We start from the raw sequence: 27966 nt of genomic DNA on the forward strand, positions 1-27966 counted from the left end.
GGAGAACAACTGTTCCGGTCATCCAGTTTTCCTTCAGAGCAAGAGATGCAGCGTACAACATGAATGACAGCAAGGAGAGAAAATTCAGCAATTGTTGCAAAGAGTCTGAACTCCAGAAAGGCAGCTTGTCCTCAGAGTGAAAGGGACTCATTGAAATAAGCAGCCGGAGCACTCCAGTAATGAGAACTTGGCCAGCGCAGAGATTGGAGACAAGTACTGCCTACCATACTCTGTGCACGCTTAACGCCTCTCCTGATTCCTTGTCTTTCCATCGACATTTTCTGGGCTAGTTTTTAAAGCAATGAATCTTCCAGGAAGGACACTGACTATAACATGATTAAAGTGGAAAAATACACCGTTCCTTTCACTTGCAGTGTTTTTTTCTGAGGCTCTTTGTCAAGACAGTAATAATATTATTCCTGTGGTCGTGCTTCGGTGCAGAGGCAGTCTGCTGCCTAACTGGACTAGTGATTTTGGGTAGAAATGGTAACATTCAACAATATCATTTTGACCAAAACAATAACATTCAAGAAGGCATCCAAACACTAACTAAGGAATGCAGTGTTTGCCAGTGCTTTTAGAGTAAATGTTGACACCGTCAAGTTTGTTCTAATAAGCCTGCATGAGCCTGTGCTTCAATTTATGATTGTGGACTGTATTTCTTGATTTAAAATGTGTATTAAAGGAACAGTTAAGCACAAGAATCTTAAAATTTGGCCTGCCCTGGGTGTTTTGGATCTTTGGCATACACGTGGCAGTTCCTTTCCACTAAAGCCTTCTGCTCTGTTTCCAGCTAAGGGCAGGCAGTGAGGAGAAGTTTACGAGGCAGCGGAATACTTGTAAATGTCAACACGCAGCCTGCTCACCAGAGCTGAGCGAACTGGTACAACCAGAAAGTTACATACCCATGAGAGGTGGGCGCGGGTGGAGGGGAAAGCAAGGGAGAGAGGACTAGAAAAACATAAAAGAATCCTGGGTTGTTTCTGTAGGGTTCTGTAGGAGTAGACTTTATTCCAATGATGTTGCAGGCCTTGTAATTTGGGGTAGCAGATGGGAGCAGCCACATCAGTCCTGATAACATCTGGTATTTTGCAACCTCTGCGTAGAAGTGGGCCCTATGATTGCAGATACAGCCCCTTGCAGAACTGGCCCGCAGAGCAGAAATCAGGAAATTCAAATTCCCAAACCAGACTTTGGTTTGCTTACCGGAACGCGTGGAGGAGGTGGGGGAAATGCGGATACCTAGCCATGGCTTATTTGGCAGGCAAACTAAACATGTTCCGGGCTGTACAACACAGAGGGAAAGCACTGCTGCTCCTGACCATGTGAAATTTAAGAGCGGTATACAGGAGGCAGAGCACACAGGGCGATTCCTAGGACTCCACTGCCATGTGTTTCTTCACTATAGGTATCTCCGGCTTCAAGCTATAGGTGAGAACAGTTGCTGCGGGATGCGAACAACGCTGAAGGCTTGGCTGGGGTCGCTCCCCACGGCAAGCCCAGAGGGTCTCTCTCGGACGGGCTTTCGCCGAGGCAACACAGAGCCCAGTAGGATGGCACAGAGGCCCGGTCACCCCGCTGCTCGACACCCCCGGGGCTCCCGAGGGAAGGAGCCGGGGAGGGCGGGCGGTGCCGGGCCCGCGCGCGGCAGCGGCGGTGTGCAGTAACGGCAGCGGGGCAGGGGCGGGGGCCGGGGCTGAGAGACCGGGTCGGGCCGGGTCGGGTCGGGCCCGGCCGGGCGGCGTTGTCCAGGGTCTTGAAAGCGAAGACGAAGACCCGTGCGGGGCAGGGGCCGTGCCGCCGCGCTGCAGCCGCGCCGCTCTGCCTCGGCGCTCCGCTGGGGCTTGGCTGGGCACGGCGGCGGCTGGGGGGCCCGATCCGGCTGAAGGACCGGGGCGGCAGCCCGCCCTCACCGGCTCGTTGCCGGGTAGGGCCCTTCCCGGTGACCCGTGCTCTCCTCTCCCTCCACCCCACCTGTTACTCGCTTCTGTTCGCAAACTCGCAGCCTGGCCCCGGGGAGCCCCGCGACGCCCCGGGGATCCCCTCCCGCGACCCGCGCCGCTGGTGGGTGACGGGCGGGGGGGGGGGGGGGGAGAGGAGGGAGGTGGCGGGCACGCCGCGGGGCGGGGCCCGGTGTTTTGGTTGCGCGACAGCGCGAGTGGCCAATGCGGAGTTCGCGTTCCCCCGGGGCCGAGCCGGCGAAGCCAATGAGAGGCGGGGCCGGCGCGGAGGGGTGGGGCTTACGGGTGTGCGAGGGAAGGCGAGAGCGTGTGTGTGTCGGTGCTGTTCCCGCCCCTCCCTCCGCCTCTCCTCCCTGTCCGGCGGCTGAGGCGCACTCGAGACCCAGCGCCGGGCAGAGCGCGAGGCAGCGGGCGAGCGCGAGGAAGGGGGTGGCGGGGGGACGAGAGGAGGAGGAGCAGGAGCGGCGCGCCCGCCTAGCCCGCGAGACCCCAACGGACACCCCCCTCACCCCCCCCCTCCCCCCGGTTCCGTTAACGGCTCCGGCGCCCCGCGGGCGGCGTGTCCCGCGGGAGGCGGCGAGGAGCGCGCGCCGCTGGCGGGGAGCGGAGCGGGGCGGGCGGGGGGGGGGGTGGGTGGGGGTGGAGCGCGGAGAGAAGCCTGTGTGCGCAGGAGGGGGGGGGGGGCGCGGGGAGCATGGGGGTCCCGCGGCGGGAGCAGCCGGAGAGCGGGCAGCAGCAGCGGCAGCACCAGGTAAGGAGCGGCGCCTGCCACCGCGTCCGTGCCCCGCGGCGCGGGGGGACGGGGACGGGCCGGGGACAGACGACGGGCGGGCGGGGTGCGGGCGTACGAGCGCTTTCCCTGCTGGGAAGGGCTCGGGAGCAGTTTGGGAGGGGGGGGGGGGGGGCTGCGCCATCTCCTCTCCCCTCAGGTGCCGTTGGGAGGGAGACGCGGCTTCTCCGGGCTCCGCGGGAGGACGGCCGGCTGCGGGCGGGGGAAGCGGCGGGGAGCCGCGGGTCCCCCTTCCCCACCGGCACCCCGTCCTCGCCCCAGCTCGCTCCTATTTATAAATAGCGTTGTGATCTGCTGCATAAATAATACCCGTGGCGGCGGCGGGGGTGTTCGTGGGGTCGCCGGTCACCTGCCGGGGCGGTTCTGCCACCGGCCGCAGCAGCTCTGCGCCCTGTCACGTTGCTGCCGTCTCCGAAGCGCACTTAAAGAATAATGGCAATTACGGAGTAAGTTTGCCCAGATCGGACGTCTCTGGGCTATAGCTGTTTTTCAGAGCGGAGACGGTGCGGTGGGGACCGCCAAGCGTTTGGGGTAGCCGAGGGAAAGATTCTTTAGCTCGTGCAGTTTCCTTAAGTGATTTTAATGTTATTTATTTAGTTACTGTATACGAGGCGCAACCTGTATCCTTTTGCACTCTTTGTTATCTTGCAGCACTCCAATACGTGTTCGGTGGTCCGTTCTCCAAACTTTGATTCGTGAAATGATAGTCAGCTGAGCTCAGCTTTGCTTTAGATTTTATTTTCCTGCCTCTGTACCTCTTCTGTGGTGCTCCGCAGCGTTTTGCTGAGGTGGTGTATGTCCGTGTGAATGTAGAAGTAGCCTTACGCAGTCTCGACAAAGACAACTCTGAAGTTGACAAATTTCAGATATGGCTATTAACGTTCACGGAGTAGGTCAGTAGACTAGCTTAGTACTTGATGCTGGATTATGTTAACACGCTAGTAGTTTGAATATTTGCTTTCAGCCTGGGTTTTCTAGAGGAAACGAGTTCTATTTTTTATGATGCAGAAGATACGCAAAGTTGAAGAGAATTGCACATGTAAATGCTCCCGAGCTCTTTTGTGCGCAATTTTCACTTCTAAAAGTTAACACTAGATGGCTTGCTTATATCAGATATCCAACAGAGAAGGAAAGCATGTAATCTCTCTCTGCAGCCTACTATTTCTCTATTTGTCTTTTTTTTTTTTTTTCCCTTCGCGTGAACAGTAACCTACCTTCTTGATCAGTTCTGCACTGACTGGACCAGAGCAGAATTTGAAGTTTGCTTACTAGCTGACATAATTCATTGTTTTGATCGGCTCATCTTGTTGCTTATGGACGTTATTTTATATATGTACTACCAATATCTAAAGGAGGTTTGTTGGAAGGTAGTGCTGCAAAATATTTAGGTTGCTTTAGAGGAAGGCAGCTGGATAAGGAGGGATGTTTGAAAATGAGGAAAAACCAAGAATTCAGTCACAGTTGTTGCTTAGTTTGAAGGACTTATTTTAGAAAGGACCATAGTGCATTAATGTTGTTTGTTCAGCTATTTTTTCCCAGATTCTGTACCTAACTGTCTTAGACTGAAGCATTTTGGAGTTGGATTCAGAAACATAGTGCATCACAGCCTGCTGGATATAGGAATGCCTAGGCCTGATGCCTTATTAATCTATTTCTCATGTTTTTCCAAACCTGTGACTGTTGTCAGTGAAATGAGTTATTTGCCCCCCGTTTGCTTCTCTAGTAGTAGCTCTCTCTGAAATACTTCAGTCTTAAATTTGATCTTTGAAAATCTTTTATTATTAATGCAAACATGTTTAAATCATCAAGAGCTGTAATGCATTATGGATATTTAAACATCACTTAGGCTCCACAACAGTTGATTTATAATTTATGTAGTATTCATATAAAGCTAGATTTCAGAGAGGTCGCTGAATGTATTGTCTTAGTTTTGCATGCCCAGTGGTTTACCTTACCAGGTCATGCAGCTCTTAGATGTAACAAGAAGAAATACTTACTTGTAAGGATGCCAGACTGTTTCACCAATCGCATTGGATCGATTAAAGATCATGTCATTCATCTATGTCAAGGGTATGATGTGAAACCTAGAACTAAACAAAACCTCAACTCTTTGTAGCTGGTATTTGCTTACTGTGCAAATCAGCGTGTTTTTAAAGGTTTCTGTTCTATTTTCCTGAAAGAAAGATAATATGGTCTTTTTTTGTAGACATTTACTGATATACCATTACTCAAGTGCATTGTGAAATACTCTTGCAAATGAAGAGAGTCAAATGAGGAACTAAGCAAAGCAGTGGTCAAACAGGCAAAACTATCCCTTTCTTTTGCTGTTTGACCTTTACAAGTGAACCGAGGCAGTTCGTTTTTTCACTTTCAGCTTCATATTGGACATAGCAGTTGGGCGTTGCACCTAAGCTTTTTAAGGGCAGATCAGCAGTTCAAACTGCAGGAGAAAGTAAATATTTCCTCCTTGCCTTGGCTAGAATTAATATTATATTTAGATGGTTGGATGTTTAAATATTTTTGGTAGGTTCCTACCTGTTACCAATGAGTGATCCAGTTTGGTAATATTGAGTGAGAAATGCTATGTTAATATGAAAATATAAGAGAAGTTACAGATTGTGGAAAGAGGGTGGGGCGCTGGGTTATCTAGTTTCTTGTGTTAGTCATCCAAGATTACCAACAGTAGCTGCATTGATAGCTTGAAATGAAATAATGATTTGAGAAATGCACTTTTCTCTTTCCATGCAATTTTTGCTTTTTGCAATTTAAAATGCTTTGCAATTTTAAAATATTTGGGCAAGCTGGGTTGTGAATCAGTGAAGTGGAGATGGCTGTTTATTTTATGTATTGCAGTATTGTACTCATAGTAGCAATTTTTGATATGTTAGGTAGCATAATTTATGTCTGATTCTTTAAAACATTACCTTTTGCAAAGTTAAGACAAACTTCAGTTTATCTCTCTATTTTTAAGGGAATTTTCATCCCATCTTATAAATCTGAACAGTTCAGGAAGTTTAGGGTAGGGGTGCCCCTCACAGTCTTTTTCTACCCTGTTTTTTCTACCCGAATTATTTTGATAAAATACTGTGAGGACTGTCTACCAAATCCAAGAATCCAATAAGAAGAATTCATGAGGACTGTTATGATGTATAGCTCTGACTGTAGAATTTGTATTCAGTAGATTGAAAAGTCTGTTTCACATTTTTCTTTATTTTAAAAATACTAGTTTTTCACATAGGTTGCATTAAGAATAACATTAATTCCTCATGACATTCAGTGTTGATGCTGTATGACTGGTTACATTTTCAAGAATTGCTAGGACTTCATATGAATAGCTGTCTTATTTTTTTAGTTTGTTGTGAAAGAGCGAACTGAATGTTAAACATCTGATTTACCCTGACAGAAGTAAATGAGAGAGACCCTGCCTTCCTTTGTAGTAAAGCACTGACCCCAGATTTAAAGGCGTTTTCAGGCATAATTGAATGAACTGAAGATTGAGAAGGATTATTATAATTGGTGATACTCTTGTAGTTTTTAGCTAAAGACACGACAGCAGTAGGCAGAAATGTCATTGTGATTATTTCGCACCATAGTTCTTGCTAGAAGATATGTAGACTCTTGTTTGGATCATGAAAGTGTAATTACATCAGCAGTTAGCTACTCATGATTTATACGTGGATTCTTCCGGTTTTCTGGAATTTCTTAAATAGTGATCAGTTCATACATAATCAAAGGTCTTGTTTAAAGAATGTCTTGAATCTGTATGGAGATAATCTTCTGAACATGTAATAAATGTAAGCAGCTGCTGTCCCATCTTTTTGGATCTGCAAGCAAACAGCTTGATTGGGTCTGATGCTTGTAAAACACTTTAAGAATAGTAGATGTTTGAAGTGAAGTAAGCATTTGTTTTTAGTTGCTGTTAACTGGGGATTCTATGTTCCTGAGGAAAATCACCTGTACTCCTTTTTTTTTTTTTTTTTCCGGGGGGGGGTGTGGGGTGGGGGGGTGGGGGCAGGGGAAGCTGAGAGATGCCATGTGGAAAGATACCATAGCTGTTCTGGAAGTAGGGGAATCTGGAAGGAGGCTGGAGGAAAGGTACAGTAAATTGTCCTGTGGTAGCTAAGAGGCTGGAAGGCGGCAGTAGCAGAAGTTACCATGATTTCCCCTCCCCCTCAGCAGCTCAAATGAAATTCTGAGCACAGGACTTGGAGTTTTGCCATTGACTTTGAATCTTTTCTTATATAATGTCTTCATTTGTTGTCCTGGATCTTGCAAAGTGACATATCCAGCTCTGCAGATATTTGTATAATCCTCCTAGATTATTTGCCGTTCCTTCCTTCCTCCCCCTCTCCCTTCACTGCCCGAATTCTCACTGGCACAGTGGCTGTGGATTGTGATAATGCCTGCCTGCTACCTCCTCTTTTAGGGAGGCTTTTGAATCACAGGTATTTCACAATGTGACTTTTCAGACTTAAGTTATATGAAAATGATTTGATGAGATTTATGTTAGAGGACACATAATAGAGATACAAAGCTCTCCTACAACTCAACAATTTGCCCTTCCGTTTCCCTTTTGGTTCATCAACCTTTATTTTAAACCTGATACAACCTGTGATGAAATTATAGAAGTCTTTTACAGTTTACATAAACAACAGATTACAGTACTTAATAAAATGTATTTATAGGGAAAGGTACTCTGAGAACGCTAGAGGTTCTGTGACAGATTAATTCAAATGGAATAAAATGGGTTTTTTTAAACCTAGTATATGCTCTTGAACACCTTCATAAAATTTTTCTGGTGGTTTTTTTATTGGTTTGTTGGTTTGTTTTTTTTTTTTTAAATACTTGTTTATTCCATATATATGAGAGGAAAAGGAGATTCTGGGCCACCTTGTATTTCATGTTGGATTTTTACATTCACTCCAATCAAATAGGATAAATTGTGAAATGATGTGAGAACGTAATGGCAATTAAGGTGAGTAAGGACAGAATAAAGCTTTCTGTAGGTGTTATAAATCCATGTATTGTTAAAATACTTTTGCTGTTTTTTTTCCTTTCATGTGGGGGAGTAAGAAGGAATCCTGCATTTAGAAAAACTGTCACTGCAAAAGCAGTTCTGTCTCCTATATTTTATGGAGAAGGCATTTGTGAGAGAGAGGAAATGTCAGTCTGTGTTTATTTGGTTTTGTGTTTTTTTCCATTTGTTTAGGTTGGGGTTTTTTTCACCTGAGAGTTACAAGTTATTTAATCACATTCTTCTTCTCTGGCTGTTTTCATTTATGGCTTTCTGTTCAAAACTAATTATTTCCTACTTTTAGATACCTAAAATACATTCAAGGAAAAGAGAGCTCCTAAGTATTTTTCTAGCCTCTCAGCACTGAAAATGAGTTCCTGACATGTTTTAGCATGAAATCTCATTACAATAGTAGTGTGACACAAAATGGGGGGGAAAAAGTGGGGGGGGAAGTGTGGCTGTGTATATGCATACATTCTCATGCATAATGTGCATATCATCTACAGCGTGTAGGAAATCGTACATATTTTGCTGTGCTGGTCTTGCTTATTGCAGTGGCCAGCTGCTCTTGAAGAATTAGGAACAGTTTATGGTGATCAGGTTATCCTTGCTCTTCTGCTGTAGTAAAGTAAGCCTTGGTTTTGCTTTGTAAGGTTGTCAGGACAACAGATTATTATTATTGTTCCTAGTGGTTTTTCTCTACAGCAATGGAGGGAGCTGTTTCAAAGAGAGTGGCTGCCTTGCCACATTGGGCTGCAGGATTGCCAGCTGTGATTTGGGTTCAGCAGGATGCTCTGGGTTTGTCATGTAAAAATTCTAATTGATGATGAATGCAAACCCAGTGTGAGAATAATTTTGTTCATTGGACTAATGCAAAACAACCCATTGTATTTACAAACCCATGGCCTATTTTCTCAGCAGTATTGTCATTACTCCTCTGTTCTCTTCTGTCTGAGGCTCAGAGAAAAATGTTTTATGTTTGACAGTATGGAGCATATGATATGAGTTGAGACAAGGTAGGAATTAGTTTAAGGCTATGTTACATGAGTGTGCTCCAGTCTGACACTGGAGCTAACAAGTGAAACCACTGGGGATTTCTGTTAGGTTTAGTTTGTCATGTCTTCGACAGAAACATCGTTATGAAGTTGGTGTTCAATGAGAAGCCATACAGTAACTGTTTTAGTGTTGTAATTTTGAAAAGCTACTGTTCTTGTTACATGGTAAATGAGAAAAAGAATGCCTGTTACTACATCTAGCAATCTAAATGACTACAAAGGTGCTTCTCTGCATGTGGTCATTATATGCAAGAGGTGCAATAATTTCAACTGAAATAACTCTAAGATTGTTGGCATGTTCAGGGGTGGGAAACTTGTTGTGATGTTCAGCAGGGAGAATTCTATGAAGAAAGCTTTCAAAAAACTTTGAGGAATTTTTTTTTATTTCATAAAATATGCTGACACATTGGACTTATTTTTGTACTTCCATAGCTTCCTTTATATTGTTGATATAAAGATATCCCTTAGTTTAATCTTCAAATTGTTTGATCTGGGTTGAGCTGTAGTAGTCAATTAAGTGATGTCCAGGTAGTTAAAATCCTTTATCAAAACAGTAACCTTCCATTTCAAATTCCCTTTTCAGACAACTGAAACAACAGTTCATTCACAGAGTAATTTGGCAGAGATACATAGGCATCTGCATTCAGTTGTGGAAGCTGGCTGACAGAATTAGAAGCTATTGGGATAAACCTGTCAATGCCGAAAATGTTTTCTCCTTTATCTGGCTGCCAGTTTTCTGAGATCAGGCAGGTTACTCCAGAGGTGTCTTCCCCCTCTCATATTCTCTGCTACTTGCCACCCCCTCCCCCCAACAACTTTTTTAGTATATTTGTGCATCTCCTTGAATCACACAGCCTTATAGGAAACCATTTCAAATGATTATTTTTTAAAGGTGGTGAGACAAAGTGGGGTAAATATAGTGATTGGTCTAATCTGTAACGATGTGAAAACAGGTTTGCTCATTTCTGCTTCTCGTCAAATGTAGAATTTAATCAGTTTGCCACAAGAAGGAAACAGGATAGATGAGATTATCTGAATTGGTCAAGAGCTGTACAGGTGGTTGCTCAGAATGCTACACTGAAAAACCCCAGGCTATCAAATATAAATCGAGCTCCAACAATGTTTTCTATATGAGATGAGGTTTCTACTGTTCGAGCAGAGGGATCTTCTGGAATTCTGAGCTTTTGCTGGCTTCTTACCCTGGACTCCTGGAAATCATTATTTTTGGTGGAGATTTCGGAGTGAAGGGCAAGCAGTACTTCATTAGTCTGTGAGATTCTCAGATTTGATAATTTTGCTAATGTCAGTGTTTCTCTTACACTTGGGACGCTTTGTGCTTTTTCTCTGTGGTTGTGTAACTTTTAAAATAAAGTTTCTATGAGCATAATTACCCTTGAAACTTTATCTTTTCTACCAAATTTTGCTGAGTCAAACAGCCGCCTCAAAAAATCTTAAGGCGGAGGGAGGTGTTGCACTGTGTGATTGCATAAGGCTTGTTTCCTTAGAAAATAACTCCTAAAAATAGCTGACCATTCTTTCCATCATACTGATTTGCAGCAAATGGATGCAACACTTTGTAAAGTGTTTTGGTTTTACTTTGAATTTTACTGCTGCATTTTTTTTAAGTATTGTTAAATATATAAGATTATATTAATGCTGTCAATGTAGAGAGTGTACTTTTGTGCCTGATAATGGGCATACAAACTGTGTCTTTGTATTCACAAACAGTTAATTGAATATCTGCCTTGCTTTGTGCCTATTAAAATATTGTGACTGAGTGTTAAAATAGAATATTTACATATATGCATAGTAATAATAATTTCTTCCTGGGAAAATAGATGCTTAATGGTAATGTTGTTCTCTTTCTTATGTAGACTGTACCCAACAGTGTCGATGTTCCTGTTTACTCATTTTACAACATTCAGTATGCCTGTAGGTCAGAGGTGTTTAAAGTTGCAAATTGGAGATTCTCAGAAACCACTTCTTTTCCATACCAGCTGTCTCAACCACATCTCTCTGTACAATTGTATGAATTTTTTGTGGCAGCTACAGGAATCACTGTGGGGAAAAGTAATAATAAGAGAGATCTAAAATATGTTAGATAGTCCTCTCTGTGACTTAACAGCAGGTTATAAGGTTGAAAAAACAACTCCACCAGACAAACCATTCTTAATGGACTCCCAGCAAGTGCTTTCCAGGCTCCTAGTCACCTGTGGGTCACTGTGTGAAAATTTGCTCAACTGGAAATCCCCTAAGTAGAGGTCAACATATCTGTTGCAGCTGTATATGAAATACTAATCAATTAAAATGATAAATAAGTTTTAACTTTCGTTTAAGTAATTCTTTATATTGCTTTTTTTTTGTCATAACGTGAAGTCTTGCCCATTTCATCATTCATGTATAAGGGGGATAATGACTTTGGGTTTCCCTGGTTGGGTGGTGAAATTAGTTTTTATTTTCATGGACTATATTTACAGATTCTGAAACTTAAAACCTTTCTGTTTTATGCATAAACATATTTTTCTTTAGTCCTATGTTTTCTTCCCTAATTGGAAGAAATCTAGTGCAATTGTTTTGTTATGGGGACTTTTTTTTTTTTCTTGCCCAAGCAGTAATTAAAATGGCCTTGCGTGAAGTTCCTGAGTACCTTTCGTATGCTTATCAATAGTCCTGGGACCTTTCTGTATACTGCTGAAACTGTAAATGCCATCAGATTAGATTTAATATTGCTTATGGCAGTTTACTCATAATCTACTTTGAGTTTATCGAGGCTTTTAGCGTGGTTTTCACAGCATCTGCATAACCAAGTTGCAATGTTGTGATTTGGATGGGAGGACCGGCTGGATTGTCAGGCTCAAAACATAGTAGTTAATGGTTCGTATTCCACCTGGAGAGCAGTTACAAGTGGAGTACTGTACTGTACTGCTGAACATCCCAACAAACTATCCTCTGTAGTACCTTGATGAATGACCTGGAGGAAGGGATGAAGTGCATCCTTATCAAATTTGCATGTGACATCACATTGGAGGAGTAGTTGACATGTTTGAGGACAGTGCTCTGCAGTTTAGAGAGGCTGGAGGAATGAACCATAACAGCATACTAGGCTTTATGAACAGGAGCATAGCCAGTGGATTGCCAGTATTCAGCATTCCTTAGACCACCACGTTGGATATACCCCATCCAGTTTTGGTTCCCCAAATACGTGAGAAACATTGAGTGAACTGAAGCTGGTTCAGTGGAGAGCCAGCAAAATGAGGGGCTTGCAGCACATAAGGAGAGGCTGAGAGAACTGGTTTTGCATAGCCTGGACAACAGAAAGCTCAGGGGATACTTCATAGCTGCCTCCTAAGGTGATACCTAAGAGGTTATTAAGAAGACAGAGCCAGGCCCTTTATAGAGGTACTTGGCAGGAGGAAAACAGACAGTAGTCATAATCTAAAACAGGTGAGGTTCTGATTTGGCACTAGGAAACAAAAATCACCCTGAGGACACTAAGGAATTGGAACAGGTAGTGCAGGCAGGTTGTGAAATCTACACCCTTTCCAGTTTTTAAGACCAGACTGGCCAAAGCCCTAAGCAAGTCGGTCTGAATTCAGTGCTTTGAGCAGGAGGCTGGGTTAGATGATGTTCTGTGGTGCCTTCCAGTGTGAATTATTCTGTGAAATATCACAACTTTTTTTCTGATAGTTGGTCTGATAATTGAGAATTTTAGCTGATATTCCAGTGTACTGTGTTTACACTTTATTATAGTACAGAATATCTGTATGGAATATTTCGCTATTATGAAGTTGGGAAGATTTTTTTTACAAGACTAAGAAATAGAAAATTATGTACTCATATTATACTTTGTTTAAACCAGTTGACAAGAATTCCCAAATAAATTATTGGCAGTTAAATATTTTATAACTATAGTACTTAACAAAAGAATAAGCACTTAAAGAAAATAGTATCCTTTCAGGTTTGGCTTCAGATACACTTTGCTCACCTTGTCACTGAATTCTAAAACATGATTAGCAATACTAGAATTTGAATGTGTGAACTTCTATTGAGTGATCCTGTTGGATCTCTTCCAAAAGATAGTTTTACTGTTAAAGAGCAGGACATGTGAGTTTGAAATTGGCTCTCAGCCAGTCAAACCTACATTTGTATTTAGTTCTTTTGCTTTGACTACTCATTTTAGTACTGTGAAACTTTTGATAATCTATGCTAGTCATCCACGTGGCTGGAAAAAAAATGTTGTGATTTGTCAAATTATTTAAAAATCCCAATTAAAGTTGTTCAGTTCTGAAAAGAGCTGCTGTTTGCACCTTTTTATGTTCAGTCTTAACCTCTTAGCTTTGTTAACTATAAACAAGAGCCAGCAGAACCTCAGAAGACTGAGATGATTCCTGTTCATCCAACTTCACAGTAATTATACTTCTAAGTATTTCTATGTTTACCAAAGCATGAACCAGATCTTCAGATCTCTGTTTTGGTTTTTATAATCCATTTTATTAAGTGTTTAAAAATTCAGGGTTTTGTATAACATTCAGCTTCAGTATGAAAGAGGTTGTAAATGAATGCTGAGTTAAGCATAACAAACAGGAAAGGGAATGGAAAGAATTTCCTTTAGGGTAAAATTCCTTAAAGTTGAAATAACCCTGATAATGCTTGTCACTTGGCAGAGAGGGTTATGACTTGGCTTCTGAAGGTTTTTTGCCTAAAGGTGAGAGGACATGGAGAAGCTCAGTCTGATATCCTTTTGAGTCATATTTTCAACAAAAGAAGTAAAACCATTAATTTTATTAAACTGATAGATCTCCAAAATTGTTGAATTAAGACTGATGATAGGTACAGATCAGCAGGCCTAGCCTGAAACTTCCTTTGCCCTGAACTGAACTACTCGGTTCTTTTCTAATCCAGTTGCTGTAGGAAACATCTACATCATTGATCTCTCTCATAAATCAGTTGCACTCAATTTGCATTTACTGATGGGTTGCTGTTGTTTTGGTTTGGTTTTGTTTTCTCCCACCTCATACTTGTAGGCTTCATACTTGAAGGCTGTTCAGGGACTCACTATACTGCGGACCAGAATTTCCTGTGAACCTGTATGTGGAGATTGCAGCTCATTTGTTTGATTTTACCAATATCCTTGTTTAACCTGAATACTTTTTCTTTCTTCCTGATACTTACAGACAACTTGCTGTGTCAGACCTCATTTTTCTGAGGTTAATGTAGCCAAATTTTTAGCCAGTCTTTAAACAAGACACTTAGCTTCCTCTTGTACAGTACAGTGGCTGGGGAACAGAAGGCCCTTTTCTACACTTGTTCTGTTTGTGTGTTTTTGTTATGGCTAAGAAGAATTTAAGCAGGATTCTACACAGTCTTGTCCATGGCAAATAAAATGGCATTAAAGCTTTGTCTCTACTGGAAATACTGTGCAGTTTTGTCTTCACGTTGAGTACAATGTCATGGTTATTCTCTTTCTGGTGTTTTCTGCTGATGTGCTGTCAGACTGATCAAAATTTTATCCTGTAGTTCTTGAGGGAGTGGCTTCAAACATAAAATAAAAGTGCAATGAAGTTGTTCCTCAAAAGTAACTTTGTTCTTTCTTGGTTATATTTTTTTTTTTACCATCCTTTGCAGTGCCAGTGCTTCTCAACTTTGTGTTGTATTTGTATTTCATTAATAACTTCCACTTTGTGTCAAGGTTGTTACTGAAAATACAAGGTAAGACTGATTCCAAGATTGATCTTAGGCCTCATCTAATAAAATGTTTTAGGGTTTTTTTTTTTTTTTTTTCAGGACAGCCTGTTGTCTCTTGTTGTATTTTCAGTATGGTACCGTATCAGATACTTTCTTAATTCCAGGTTGTACCACCAGCAATTTTTTTTGTATACCATTGATGAGCTGATCTAGGGAATCTTTCTACTGTGTAGAGCTGCAGCTCCTAAGCCAGCCTTTCCTTGATGCTTGTGGGAACCCAGCTGAAGCAGTAGCTCTTGCTGAGCTCCTAAATAGGTCAAGTATGGCTTATGTACCAAGCAGTGACAGTATAGTAATTCAAAATACAGTGGTAGGAGTATGGAAGGCTCCTGCACCTCAACAATAGTTGAGAAAGTAATCCATGAAAAGCAGGCTTCCAAAATCAACAGGGAATTGTTATGTCTTTGAAAAGATTTGATTTGACCAGTTATTGTTTATTTAAAACATTCTTCCAGCTTTGATATAAATAGAGATATGCTCCAAATTAATGTCCTGCTATTATGATTTTGATGCAGAATAGTACCTTAAGTGCAAAATGGTGTCCTAACATGTGGCCTTGGTTAGTGCAAGAATGAGGTTTTCACATGCAGAGTAGCTTCCAGTATTGTATAGGTCTCAGTATATTTACATCAGCTCACATCAAACCTTCAGAAAATGGCAGTACTGAATCCTGATTTCTTATGACATGTTTTTCAAACCAGTTATTTTGTTTCACCTTTGCTGAACCTAATCCTAGCTGCTGATATCAGAATCGGTAACTGTTTCCATCTGATGTGTAGTTTCAAACCTTTACCTAAAAACTAAAAAAAAAAAAAGCTTGAAAGCTCTATAAGTACTTGCTCACTTTGCAATTATCGGCTTTCCCACCTGTGAATATACATTGGAATATGGAATACAGTAACTGGTACTTGGTAAAGGATATAAAGTGATGCTGTCAAACTGGAAAGCCAGAAGGTAAACTATGGGTTTCTACTTAATCTGCCCAGTTTTTGAAGGGTGCTAGGTTTAGTTCCAAAGTGTGTTTCAACTGAAAATTTAAAGTCTGCCTAGAATTTTCGTAGCTGTGAAATGTGAGCTTCCTTGCTCTAAACTGTGTTCTTTCACACAGCCCAACTAATCTTTTGATTTTATTAAGGCTGGCACAATTGCTAATGGAATATACAGGACAAAGCAGACCTTGGAACATAATGTCAAACCAAGTTCTGCAGCTAGCCAGCTCACAAATGAGACAGAGTAGAGTTGCTGCTTTTTGTAAGTAAATGTGTCTTATAAAACCTGCAGAACTAAATCATAGAACCACAGGATGGTTTGGGTTGGAAGGGACCTTAAAGATCATCTAGTTCCAACCCTGCTGCCATGGGCAGGGACACCTTCCACTAGACCAGGCTTCTCAAAGCCCCATCCAACCTTGCTTTGAACACTGCCAGGGATGGAGCATCCACAGCCTCTCTGGGCAACCTGTGCCAGTGCCTCGCCACCCTCACAGGGAAGAATTTCTTACTTGCATCTAATCTGAATCTACCCTCTTTCAGTTTAAAGCCATTACCCCTTGTCCTATCACTACATGCCCTTGTAAAAAGCCCCTTTCCATCTTTCTTGGTAGCCCCCATTAGGTACTGGAAGGCAGCTGTATGGTCTCCCTGGAGCCTTCTCTTCTCCAGGCTGAACAACCTCAACTCTCTCAGCATGTCCTCATAGGGGAGGTGCTCCAGACCCCTGATCATCTTCGTGGCCCTCCTCTGGACTAGCTCCAACAGGTCCATGTCTTTCCTGTGCTGGAAGCCCCAGAGCTGAATGCAGTACTCCAGGTGGGGTCTCACCAGAGTAGAGCAGAGGGGCAGAATCGCCTCCCTCCACCTGCTGGTCACAATTCTTTTGATGCAGCCCAGGATGCAATTGGCTTTCTGGGCTGCGAGCGCACATTGCTGGCTCATACTCAGTTTTTCATCCACTAATACCCCCAAGTCCTTCTCCGCAGGGCTGCTCTCAATCCACTCATCGCCCAGCCTGTATTTGTGCTTGGGATTGCCCCGACCCATGTGCAGGACCTTGCACTTGGCCTTGTTGCACTTCATGATGTTGGCATGGGCCCACCGTGCCTCAAGCCTGTCAAGGTCCCTCTGGACGACATCCCTACCCTCCAGCATGTCAACCGCACCACACAGCTTGGTGTCCTCGGCACACTTGCTGAGGGTGTGCTCAATCCCACTGGCCGTGTTGTCGACAAAGATGTTAAACAGCACCGGTCCCAATACTGACCCCTGAGGAACGCCACTCAAGTTTCCAAAAATGCCAAACAAGTCAATAAAAGATCTGGTAAACTGTAAACTATACTGAAAATTATATTACAGGGAGCAAGGAGTTTTATTTTTCTTTTAAGGCTTTTGACTCTGATTCTTATGTCAGTTACTCATGATTTCCATTCATTAGTGGGTTTAAAAAGTTTGTTCATTGGCATTTTATTTTCAGAGCAAGACTAAGCTTTTGAAATTAATCTCATGATCTTCCCACTTACCAATATTTTGTTTGCATGATGGAACAGTTTCAGAGAATGTCAGTTATATTCCTTTGTAATGAAACTAACCCAAATAAAATGTTGACCTTAGCATAAACTGCATTTCTAATTCTGAATGCTATACAGTGTGGCTGAATAGTTGAGAAATGGAAGTTAAAAGCAATATGGCTGAAGGTGATATGCTTTACAAAAATTTAAGATGAATATGTGAGAAGAAAGCAAATAGCAAAAGGAAACAAAGTTTACAGAGTAAACGCTTATTTCTAAGTGTTCAGGAAGTAATTTTTTTCTCTAACTTGTTATGACTTGAACAGAATTATAAAAAGTATTGTGTCTTCATTTTGGCCAGCTCACTAAAATTGAGTTGTGTAATCTGAGATATGGTCACTCAATGGGAAGGGTACTTAAACAAAACAAACGAAACCCACCAAAAACCCCATACTACTAAGGAAGTGTGATTGAGAACTGTTGTACTGGAGGTTTAAAAGCATTATGTCAGCAGCACCTACTTTGCTCTTTATTTTTTTTGTTAAGGTTCAGCTTGAGGTGGAAAAAATACGTATCCCTTGGGCTGTCCCCCCATCTCTCCTCCCTTTTCTCCTCATAAAGGCAGTATGGCTGTCATTTAAATTCTTAATGGAAAGATCACAGATTACTATCTTGTAATGGTTACTTTTTTTCAGTGTTTTATTTTTACAGCTTTTGCTTGCTCTAATAGTTTGACTCACAGATCTGATCACATACCAGTGTTTTGGTTACGTACACCAAAATAAACACACGGCTTCCTGTATTTTTGTTTTGTGTTCATTTAAACTAGATTTCAACAAAATTGCAACTAATTGCCAGTAGCCTGGCTGATTTATAGCAATATTATAAAAATTCTCATTGTTGAGCTGACCACAGTAAAACCTTGCAGTTATAAGATGTTAAGAAACCTAAAACCTGAGCTTCTAATAAAACATTTATGGCCTTCAACTTTTTTGGCAATAAATTAAAAAAAATCTGTTTAGAATGCATTTTTTTCTTAAACTGTAATTACATAATTTCCACTCTAATACTTTCCTCCTCCCACGTACAGTCTTTCATTCTACAGTAAAACTTTTCATGCCCTTCACTCATGCTCTATTCTGTCTCCCACACCCCTCTACTGACTTGCCTTTACCCACTTGTAGAACAAAAAATCACTTCTCTTCTTTGTTTAAAAAGCGTAGGCCTGTGGTACAACAGCATAACTCACTTAAGACCTGGGTGTTTTATTGCACCCAGAGGGGCACGGGGTGTTGTTTGTCTCTCCAGAGGCTGGAGGCAGTGCGTACCTCCTGGTGAAAGACAGCTGACTGTCAGCTCATGGGTACCTTCTGGCTGGGAAGTGTGTGCTCAGATTTGCTTCTTGCCTTGTGCCCATAAGGTTTCACGTTTACTGTTGCCAAGAGGACATGCTCTCAGCCCCCGAGTAGGCCAACAGCACAGGTTGCCTCTTGACCACTGGCAAATCAGTGAAATTCCTTTTCGAGCTATGTGTTTTAGGGGACTTGTACAGTATGTAATGTAAGAGATCTCAGAGCAGAGTGAGGTTTTTTGCAGTTTTGTTTTAAAATTCTTTTTCCTGCGATAGCATGTCCTTTCGATAAAGGTGTAGATGGTAGTATGCTTTTTCTAAATTTATGGAGAATGTTCTGTCCTTTCAAGCTAGTTAGACTTTAAATGATTTTCTGTCTCATCAGTTAGAGGAAATAAAAACATTGCAGGAGGTTCCATAGATCAGAAAGTCTGTATATGGTTCACAAAGATGATGGGGTTTTTGTTTGTTTATTCAATGGATTTTAAATGCCTAAACACTTTTCAGGGTACAAATCTTGGCCTTTTTTTCTATATGATACCCATAGGATTAGTACCCTTTATCACATGGATGAAATATTAAAATAAATAAACAGTCTGATGTTCAGGTATGATGGTGGTGAAAGCCTCTTGAGCTCTGTATGTCATCAATATTTTGAATAATTTGACTGAAGGGTTTTGTCTCCTGTAGAATGAGGGGATTTTTTCTTTCTTTTTTTGTTGTTTTAACATCTTGCCTGGTACATACCGTTAGTATCTGTACTGTGGAGGTTATTCATAAGTTTAATGACAACCCTGGTATCCTTGACAGAGATTCCTTGTTCCTTCACTCTTCTTTTTCTCTCTCCTATGTGACTACTGTAGCCACTGGTATGTTTTAATAATATTTTTATGATCAAAGATGAGCAATTTGCAAAACTTACAAACTACTAGCACATGGAGAAGGTAAGTTAATAAAGATGCCATTATCTTATTAGAAAACTTGATACTATTTATGTTTATGAGGTAACAAGCTGTAGGGTTATGTCTTCTGGGAAGTTAGTATATTAACAGCAGTTTCTCTCTACAGACTGATGGGCTGTAGAATAGGTCCTCATTTGTTCAGCTCTCCATACTTCTATATATTGTATAAAAAGTGGATATTTGTTGCCTTCAAGATGCTCTTAAATGCAGGGAGAGTGAGAAGACCAAGTGAATGGAAACGTGTGGAATATGAAAGTATTTATTGAGAATACCCTCCATATATATAAAATGCTCTCAATTTTTCTGTTAGATTGAAAGAATTGTTCATCTGAAAAAAAAGATCACCTCAAGTTTCATTGTTAGATATTAAGCACTATGACAGGTGAATTTAGAAATTTTTTTTTTCTTATATCAAAAGAATCCCCTTCAGCTCTTTCCTGGCTGTTCTTTGACAAGTACAGATGAGTGCGCAGATCTGTATTTTGTGGTCATTGATATTTTGAGTAGAATATTTGAGAATTTGGACTCTATATAAAGCAAACCTCAAGCTTGCCTTGTATGGTCTTTACGTAATTTTTTTTTTCAAGACTACTTTTCCATTATTATACTGGGAGCAGTTTATGACAAAGTGGTGACCTATTTGTATAGGAGTTCACAAGTGAGTAACTGGTCTGAATGGCCTAACCTTATGGCCTTAACAGAACAGAAAAGATGTGTCTGAAACTTAATGCTATCTTTTGTGATTGAGTGATATATGAGAAAAATGAAAAACTTGCAAAATGAGCCTCTTTTTGTACAGAACTGTCACTGCTGTGCTTAGCTGATACAGACTCTTTTCAGCTGTCACTTTCAGTACAAAAGAGACGAAGTCCATGCCTGGACTTACTCCCACTATCCTAGTCTGATTTTTATCTAAAGCCAAGTCTGATGCCTGCAAGGTTATCGACCATTTGTCCCATCAGAGTGCCAAGGTCTAGAATCCTGACTTTTCTGTGTTTTGTAAGTTCATTGTCAGTTTTTAAAGTGTCTTTGTTTCAATAATCAACACTAGATACTATTTTTCTCCTGGTGGGGGATAAAAAAAATTGTCAAACACAAATATTCTGCTCTTTTCATACTCCAAAATATATGATGGTCTTTTAAGTTCTTTTTTCTTTTTGTCTATACATCTTAGAAGTATGTTAACTTGAAAATACTTCCGTTTTCAGCAAAAAGCAGCTGTGTACCTATTTCGTTCTTAAAAGTAGGAGCTGCTTTAAAGTCCTACAGCCAGTAATCATGACTGAAACAAGAAATACTAATCCCTTTGTGGGAAGGGGAAGGAAGGGCTGGGTGATATTTAGGATATTTGTGATAGCTGCAAAGTGTGTGTATTGCAATTGTACAGTTGTCTCAAGCATTTTTTTCAGTACTGCTTAGTCTTGATGTGCTGTTTTCTTGTCAATCCAGTCTCAACATTCTAGCTAAGTGGTAGGAATTTCTTCGGTAGAGCCTTCTGCTAGAAATAAATACAATAAAACAACAGTAATGCTTTTGGGTTGGGGAGTGGGGAAATATTTGCCAGACAGGAGAGGGATGAGTGAATGGGGTGTATATGAGTGCATGCCTCTGCACACATCTGAAATGTAGAAAGAGAAATAAAACATAACTGTGAGTGGCTGTTTCATTTTCTGTTCCACATGTGCAAAAGAAGCAAAACACTCTCAGGTCTGAAATAGAGCAGTGGTTCTTAATTGTTCTTTTGGTGATCTTGGTTTTATAAGTCAGCAGAAAGAGACAGTTTATCCTTGGTCTATGATGTTTATGATTTAGAATTTTTTTTTTTTTTGATTGCTAGAGAACAATTCCTGGTGGGAATGCTGTACTACTTGGCTGCTGGTTTTCATTACTCTTTCATCCTATTGCAGTTTTTAGAATGAAATATACTGTAGGTAGCATCTCTAATGGGTATAAATTGTTATACAAGTGCATTATTGAGATAACACTATATGGCGGCACATGCAGTTTCAAAATGCCTTGTAAATCAGGTAGTATTTTACTCCAACCTTCTTCCTAGTAGCAACTGAAGCTTTATAACAGAAGGGTTTGTCTTGGTTTAGTTTTGATTCAACGGTTGAGATAAAGGATGTGTTTCTAGAACTTTAGCAACCTTGAAAGTTTGTTTCAGGTCAGGTTAAATTCCTCTTAGTTACTGAATGTTTTTAACAAGACCAAAAGGCTGTGTTCACAACAACGCTGAAGATCAAGGCACTGAACAAGTGAGGGAGACTTACTTTTGAGGCAGAAATGTGGCATGGCATGGTGCCAAAGCTACTGAGCTCTCCTCAACCTGCGCTAGCTAGCAGAATGCACGAAGGTGCGGAGCCTTGCTGTCTTTCTCAAGTAACATTATCTGTAAAATGTTTGGGTATAAAAGATGGCAAGAAACTTGATGTCCTTTTAAATCCCAGTTAAGGTACGCAACACTCGTTACTTTAATTTGCAGTTTTTCCTATGCATGGACTAGGAGCATGAACCTTAAATTAGAGCTATTATAACTAATGTTTGGGATAAAAAGTACAACTCGTGACTTAGAAAACACACATTGAGAGAATAAGTTGTTCTTTCTATAAATGTAGTCATTTGCATTTTGTTTCACCAAAAACTTACTTGAATATATTGAACTATATTATCCTAATGTAGTCTCCTAATTTTATATTTACATTTATTTTGAAGCTCTTAAATAAATATGTCTAAAACCTGCTTACTATTGTTTTATTTAGAAGTAGGTTAGGTCATATCTGAATCATGTTGTAATCTGTTACATCTTAACTGTTAGAGTTTTAAACTGAGATTTTAAATGCCTTTTTTAACACTTTTTATTTCTGTGATGTGTGCTGATTTCTAAACTGTGTGCAAAAATATGGGGAATGGATTTGTCTCTTGGCCAACTATTTTTTTTTTTCCATCTTATAGGTGGCTATTATTCCTATTTCACAAATACTGAATAGCTGTAGTTGCTCCACAGTTAAGGACATTTATATAAAGTTCAGCAGCAGCAGATGACCGAGGGACTATCTTACGGAAGATGGAAAGAAAATTGCTGTATATGGCACATGGCAAAGTGAAACTGTTATCCCTACTAATTATTCAGTAATTTAGATGTGTTGTATTTTTTTTCTTTTCCCCAGACAGTAAAGTCTATAAAAGTCCGTGACAAATACTGCTTTCACATATTTCTGGTACAGCAAACAAACCTTGTTCTTAGTAAGTTTTTGTTTTACAGGAGGCAGGCTATTATCTGTGCCTTTCCTCATCTCTCTTCTTGTGCAATAGTGCCTTTGCGATGCTTCTAGTTTGATTGGCAGGTTGGCATATTTAGGCATGTCTGAAATACAGACTGTGTGTTTTTCATTCAGAATCACACAAACTATGCCATGTTTGAAGTAAGTTATTGAAGCTTTATCTGCAAGAATAATGTGTTTAAGAATTTAAACTGGAAAACTTGTACAATCAAAATTCTGTGGGTTTTTTTTTTTAAATAGAAGAGAAAAAATACATCCATCAAACATGAATGGAAAAGGAATCAAAAATGAGGCAATCCTGACCAGAAACCAAGTTCTAGTCTGAAGTTTCCTCACTGACTCTTCTTGTGTTTTGCCATTCAGTAAAAAACAAAGGGCTGGGAAGCAGCAGTAGAGGTGGCAACTCTAATTGCCTGTATTAATAATGCTTGTGAATGAGCCTTCTCTGCAGCTGTATCCGGGAGATGGGGGTGGGGGAGTGGAGGGGAACCAAACCCAACAACGTCCCCTGCCCGCCCAACAGAAACACTGGATGAGTGAAAGTGTGATGAGCAAATTTTTGGCTTTTTTGGTCAGGCAAACAGAATATACCCTAGACTGTAGTGTAAGTATATAAATATTGGGCTCTAGTTGCAATGGGAATCCAAAACATAGTAAAAATGTTTCCTTAGTCAAAGTAATTGAAGAAGAATTAGTTTAATTTTGTAAAGTATGTAAAGATGCGTTATCTCATTCCAACCTCCAAAACATGTTTATTCAAATAAAAATTGTTATATAAAATTTACACTTTCATGGACTTCAAGTTTTTTTAATGTAAGACAGCTACCATATCCTAAAACATCCAGTGTTACAACCTTCCTAAAAGATATTATTTCCCCCAGTTCACTTGATGGGTGAAATCATAGTGATTTTTGTCTATGACAGCCCTTCTTTGACTTCAGTGAAGGTAGGATCAATGTGTACCCAAAACCTGTCACCAAATCCTGTTGATCTATGGATATGGATTAATGGTATTTGGGATGCTGAAGGTTTTGGGCTGCTTCCAAGTTAGTCCCTCTGGACCTGAAAGAGGGATAGTGTTCTTGTTACAGTATGTTATAGTGTACTTATCAGCTTAGATGATAGCTCAGATCTCTGTACTCCTCAAAAGGGTCACTATTAATTCTTTATTTTCTATTGTGTAGTTACCTTATATATTCCACTTTGTTTTGCATTGTGTGTGTGTTTAATCCAGCTTATTCCACTCTACACCCTGTAATTGAGTGTTGACTATAAAAAGCAATGGTAGTAAATTATGAGACTTATATTCTTGGAATGAATTTGATGACCAATTATCCTATTTTTGTCTCTGATATTTGAAGGGAAATGGGAGACATTCAAATGCAATTCTGGGCATTGTCAATCTTTTCACTGTTGTTTCAGTATTCAGGTTGAAAGAGGACTATACAGAATTTTGAATAGGATTTTCAATCAAATGCGTAAGTTCAGTGTGTATGAAAAGCACTGTGAGGTGGTTATAATTGTGTTCAATGAAGAAATGATCAAATTAATTTCTATATTCGGCAAACTAGTAAGACCTAAGAGTATCCCATAGCTGCTTGAAGGATAGTTACAAAAATGATGGAGCTGAATTTTTCTCAGTGGCACCAGATTGGCCACAAACTGTGACATGGTATGTTCAGGTTAGACACGAGGAAGAAGTAGGAGGAACACTACTGGGAGGCCAATACAGTCCTGGAACAGGCTGCCTGGAGAAGCTGTTGAATTTTCCATCTTTGGAGGTCTTGAAGACTCAGCAAGACAAAGCCATGCCTGACCTTTTCTAGTGTTGATGACAGTCCTGCTCTGAGCAGAAGGCTGGACTGCATGACTTCCAGAAGTATCTCTCAGCTGCTCCAAAACTTAAACCAATGAGGTTTTTGTTCATCCTCTATTCTCTTTCTTTTATTTCCCCATTCTAAAGTGACTGTGGCTCATATGTTTATTTGAAAAAGCAAACACCACTATCAAAAGGCATATCCTACACAGAGTAAGACATTCACAAATGTCATTCACAAACTCTTCTTTCTGAGAGAAAATAATAATACCAAAAGAAAATTCCCTCCACTGATAGCATTTGAAAACCATCCTACTTTTCACTCTTGAAGAAAACAGAGCTGATAAAGAAATGTTTTGGGTTTTTCCATAGTACTTAAAATCTTGCTTTCCACTTGAAAAAATAACGAAAATATTTTTTTCACCCCAGAAAAAAGTTAATGACAAATAAAATATTAAGCAGACCTATGGGAACAATATATAAAAAAATTCATCTTATTATTTCTGTGAATAGCATTCACAACACTGTAATTTAGTTAAGTTTATTTCAAACCTGTTTTATGACCTGTGAATAATTTTTATATCTTTGCTGCTTTTAAGTAGTTGCCCTAAGTCAGTTGCCGTATTCTTCTTACCTTTAATTGGAAATTGTCAGGTACTACCTCATCCTCTAGCTGATTTTTTTTTTTTTTTTTAATCTGCTTTTCTGTGGATACCATCCATGATTTCTGTCTTGTTTAGTAACTTCAGTTCCAAGCTGGTAACTCATCTTTATCATTAATATTTTCAGGATTTACACTTTCACGAGGTTTCCTTTTTATTGTGTTTAGCACTGCAAATGTCTTATTGCTGTACTCTGAAATTCAGGGAAGTTAAGAGCCCCTGTCTCTTTCATGGTGAGGTGTGGTACGCAGCTTTTCTGTGGTTATACCAAGTCACTCACATTTCAGCTGTTTCCCTCTTCGTTTCTGTGATGAAGTCTGGCATAGTACAATGTAAAAAAATATAAACGTGAGGACTAAATGCTGAGCTATTCCTGGCAGAGAACAGAAAAGCAGCAAAGACAGAATAGATCTGAAAGGGGTTATACTATCTACTCAATGTTATCTACTGTATTTTTTGTAATTTGTGGTCCAAATGTGATATTTTGTAGTGCCAGAATTGATACTGTTTTGTGCTCTCTTTGTGGTCTTGATTATTACATGCTTTTGCTGTGTGGTCAAAATGAGGTGTTGCAGAGGGAGAAAAAAATGCCTGGAGCTGAACATTGTTTCATAGAAGAAAGATAAAAAACGGTGGGAGTGAAGGTGGTGTTCACATTATGTACATGAATGGCAGTGTGTGAAGTGGCATGTTGAAAATATAAATGATAAAGATTTAGCTCTTTGTTTATCGCCTTTTATTAAAAATAATTACATTCCATATTAATTGCCAATTTATAAAAAGACATCTAGCGAAATGATGGGCAATGTAGGGTGTTCTGTTCGTTTCTGACAAAAATCATTTTGGTGTAATGCACAAACCCTTTCCCAATGGAAAAGGCATTTCAAAAGGTAGAGCTATCTCTGCCTTACATTTTCTGTTTTCATAATGAAGAATATTCTTTACTTGAGGTGGTAGAACTCTTCCAGGTCAAAGCAGGGTTAGTTGATTTTTCGTATTCAGGAGAAAGGTATAGTTACATTTGAGTGCATATAAGAAAATTATGATGGCCTAAGGGTAGACCTATTTACACTACTAAAGAGTGAACCAAAAGTGTATATTGCACTGTCCACCTTATATGTCTCTTAGCAAGTGCTCTTTATTATCCAGCTCAGAGGAAGGGTCATCCAAAGTTACAGGTTGCTCAGCAGGTTCCATAAACAATTCTTCTCAGTCAATCTGAGACTTAAGCAGACAAAAGCTGAATGGATATTGCTTTTCAAATTAGTACTGCTGTGTAATTAATTGCCCTTAATTAGCAAATCTTTCTTTAAGTATTCAGACTGCAGTGATGTAATTTGTTTTGCCAGGTAACTCATCACATAACAGGACAGTTCAGCTTGGTATGGAAAGCTGCTTTTAACATACTCCAAGTAATTGCATGTTTCATTGAAAGTGTTTTGATTGAAACAGTGGTGATGTATCTGATGAGCCTCAAATTGTCTTGGGCCCACCCTGTCCTTCCAGCTGGCTTGCTGTTGCTTTATGATAAGAGATGAGTGTTTGGGCAGTGTGCTCTCTGGTAATTGAATGCTGTTCCCTGTGCTACGCTCAGCTAGATGCTCAGAGTTTGGAAGGGCATCCATGGGGGAGGCATCCCTCCTTTGCTGCACCCACAGGGACTGGTATGTGGAACTAGGAACAGTGTTTACTGTGATGGTGAAATACCTGCAAACTGACCTGTAGCTGGTGAGGTTAGGCCAGCCTGGATCAAATAAGGTATCCCTTCCACAGAGAGGCAAATTTAACTTTGTGATAGTATTTTTATATTTTATATAATTTTATATTGTGGCAGTATTTGTGATAGATGTGCTGTGGTAGTATGTGGTGGTGATAAAATTCTCAATTTCCTTTTAAACTGAGTGGTATGTGTAGCCTAGTACATAGTTAGTGCCCTCATCTACTTGAATTATTTTATTATTTGAATTTTCCACACACTACTGGGCAATAGAGAAATATAGATCTTGGAGAGATGAATGTAATTCTTACTATGATGAATGTTGGTATTTCTGAAACTCACAAACAAGCGTACAAACTGAGGTGCCAGGCATCCTGAACCAACACAAGTTATTTTGCACTGTGCTCGTGGCTTTGCTACAGCAGTTCAGAATAGAGTCCAAGAAAAATCTGTAAATGGGGTATTCCAGTTTCGGTTTTAAATAGACATTGTAACATTGCAACCAGCATTTGTATCAAAAAAAATCCCCCAACTTGTCAAATAAGGGAGGATTTTTTTTTTTTTTTTTTTTGTAGTCAGAGGTGGCTGGAACGTTGATTTTTACACGTTTATCTGGGCAGCATAAAAATAAGAAAGAACTTACAGATCTAGAAGGAAAACCCAGTTCACAAGTCAACATATAAAAGAATTGTGGTGCCCAAAGCCAGGGATTTTACAAGTTTTAAAGCAAAGATACTGCTTTGTTTAGCTTACATTTAGGACCTTGAAAAAACACTTCTGAGTGTGTTACAGCAGGAACTACATGGAAGAAGGAAAGACAGAGGGTGGAGTTTGGGGAGAACTGGAGTGCAGTACAAACCAAGTGAATGCCTGATCAGGAATATCTGTTGTTTTCTTGAGTCCATGCTTTTATTACATTTCACTTTCTGTCTTGGTGCCTTTTGTTTTTCTGTGTCTCATTATACAGAGCTGAGGGGGGAAAAATACATGTTGATCTTGTTTATGGCTTGTTTATTGTATATCTGTGTTTTGTTTCACAGTAAAGTGTGCTGCTACTTCCTTAACTTTATTGTTTTCTATTTCTCAGTCTGTATTTCAAAAAGAAG

The 27966-nt window shown here is 40.3% G+C and overlaps 1 protein-coding gene across 6 annotated transcripts in view; it reads left to right on the plus strand.

Annotated features, from left to right (window-relative positions):
* Positions 1–2354: 2354 nt before the first annotated feature.
* Positions 2355–27966, plus strand: part of SIPA1L2 (signal induced proliferation associated 1 like 2) — a 152808-nt gene continuing 127196 nt past the window's right edge. For 3 of the 6 annotated variants that reach the window (XM_052805829.1, XM_052805833.1, XM_052805830.1), the window contains exon 1: positions 2356–2712. The gene's annotated coding sequence lies outside the window, so the exon portion shown is untranslated. Of the gene's footprint in view, positions 2713–3536; positions 3645–27966 lie in introns of those variants that run through there. The other 3 variants (XM_052805827.1, XM_052805831.1, XM_052805828.1) reach the window with 3 other exon arrangements.

The sequence above is a fragment of the Harpia harpyja genome, chromosome 13 (genome assembly GCF_026419915.1).
Source record: "Harpia harpyja isolate bHarHar1 chromosome 13, bHarHar1 primary haplotype, whole genome shotgun sequence".
Classification (NCBI taxonomy): domain Eukaryota; kingdom Metazoa; phylum Chordata; class Aves; order Accipitriformes; family Accipitridae; genus Harpia; species Harpia harpyja.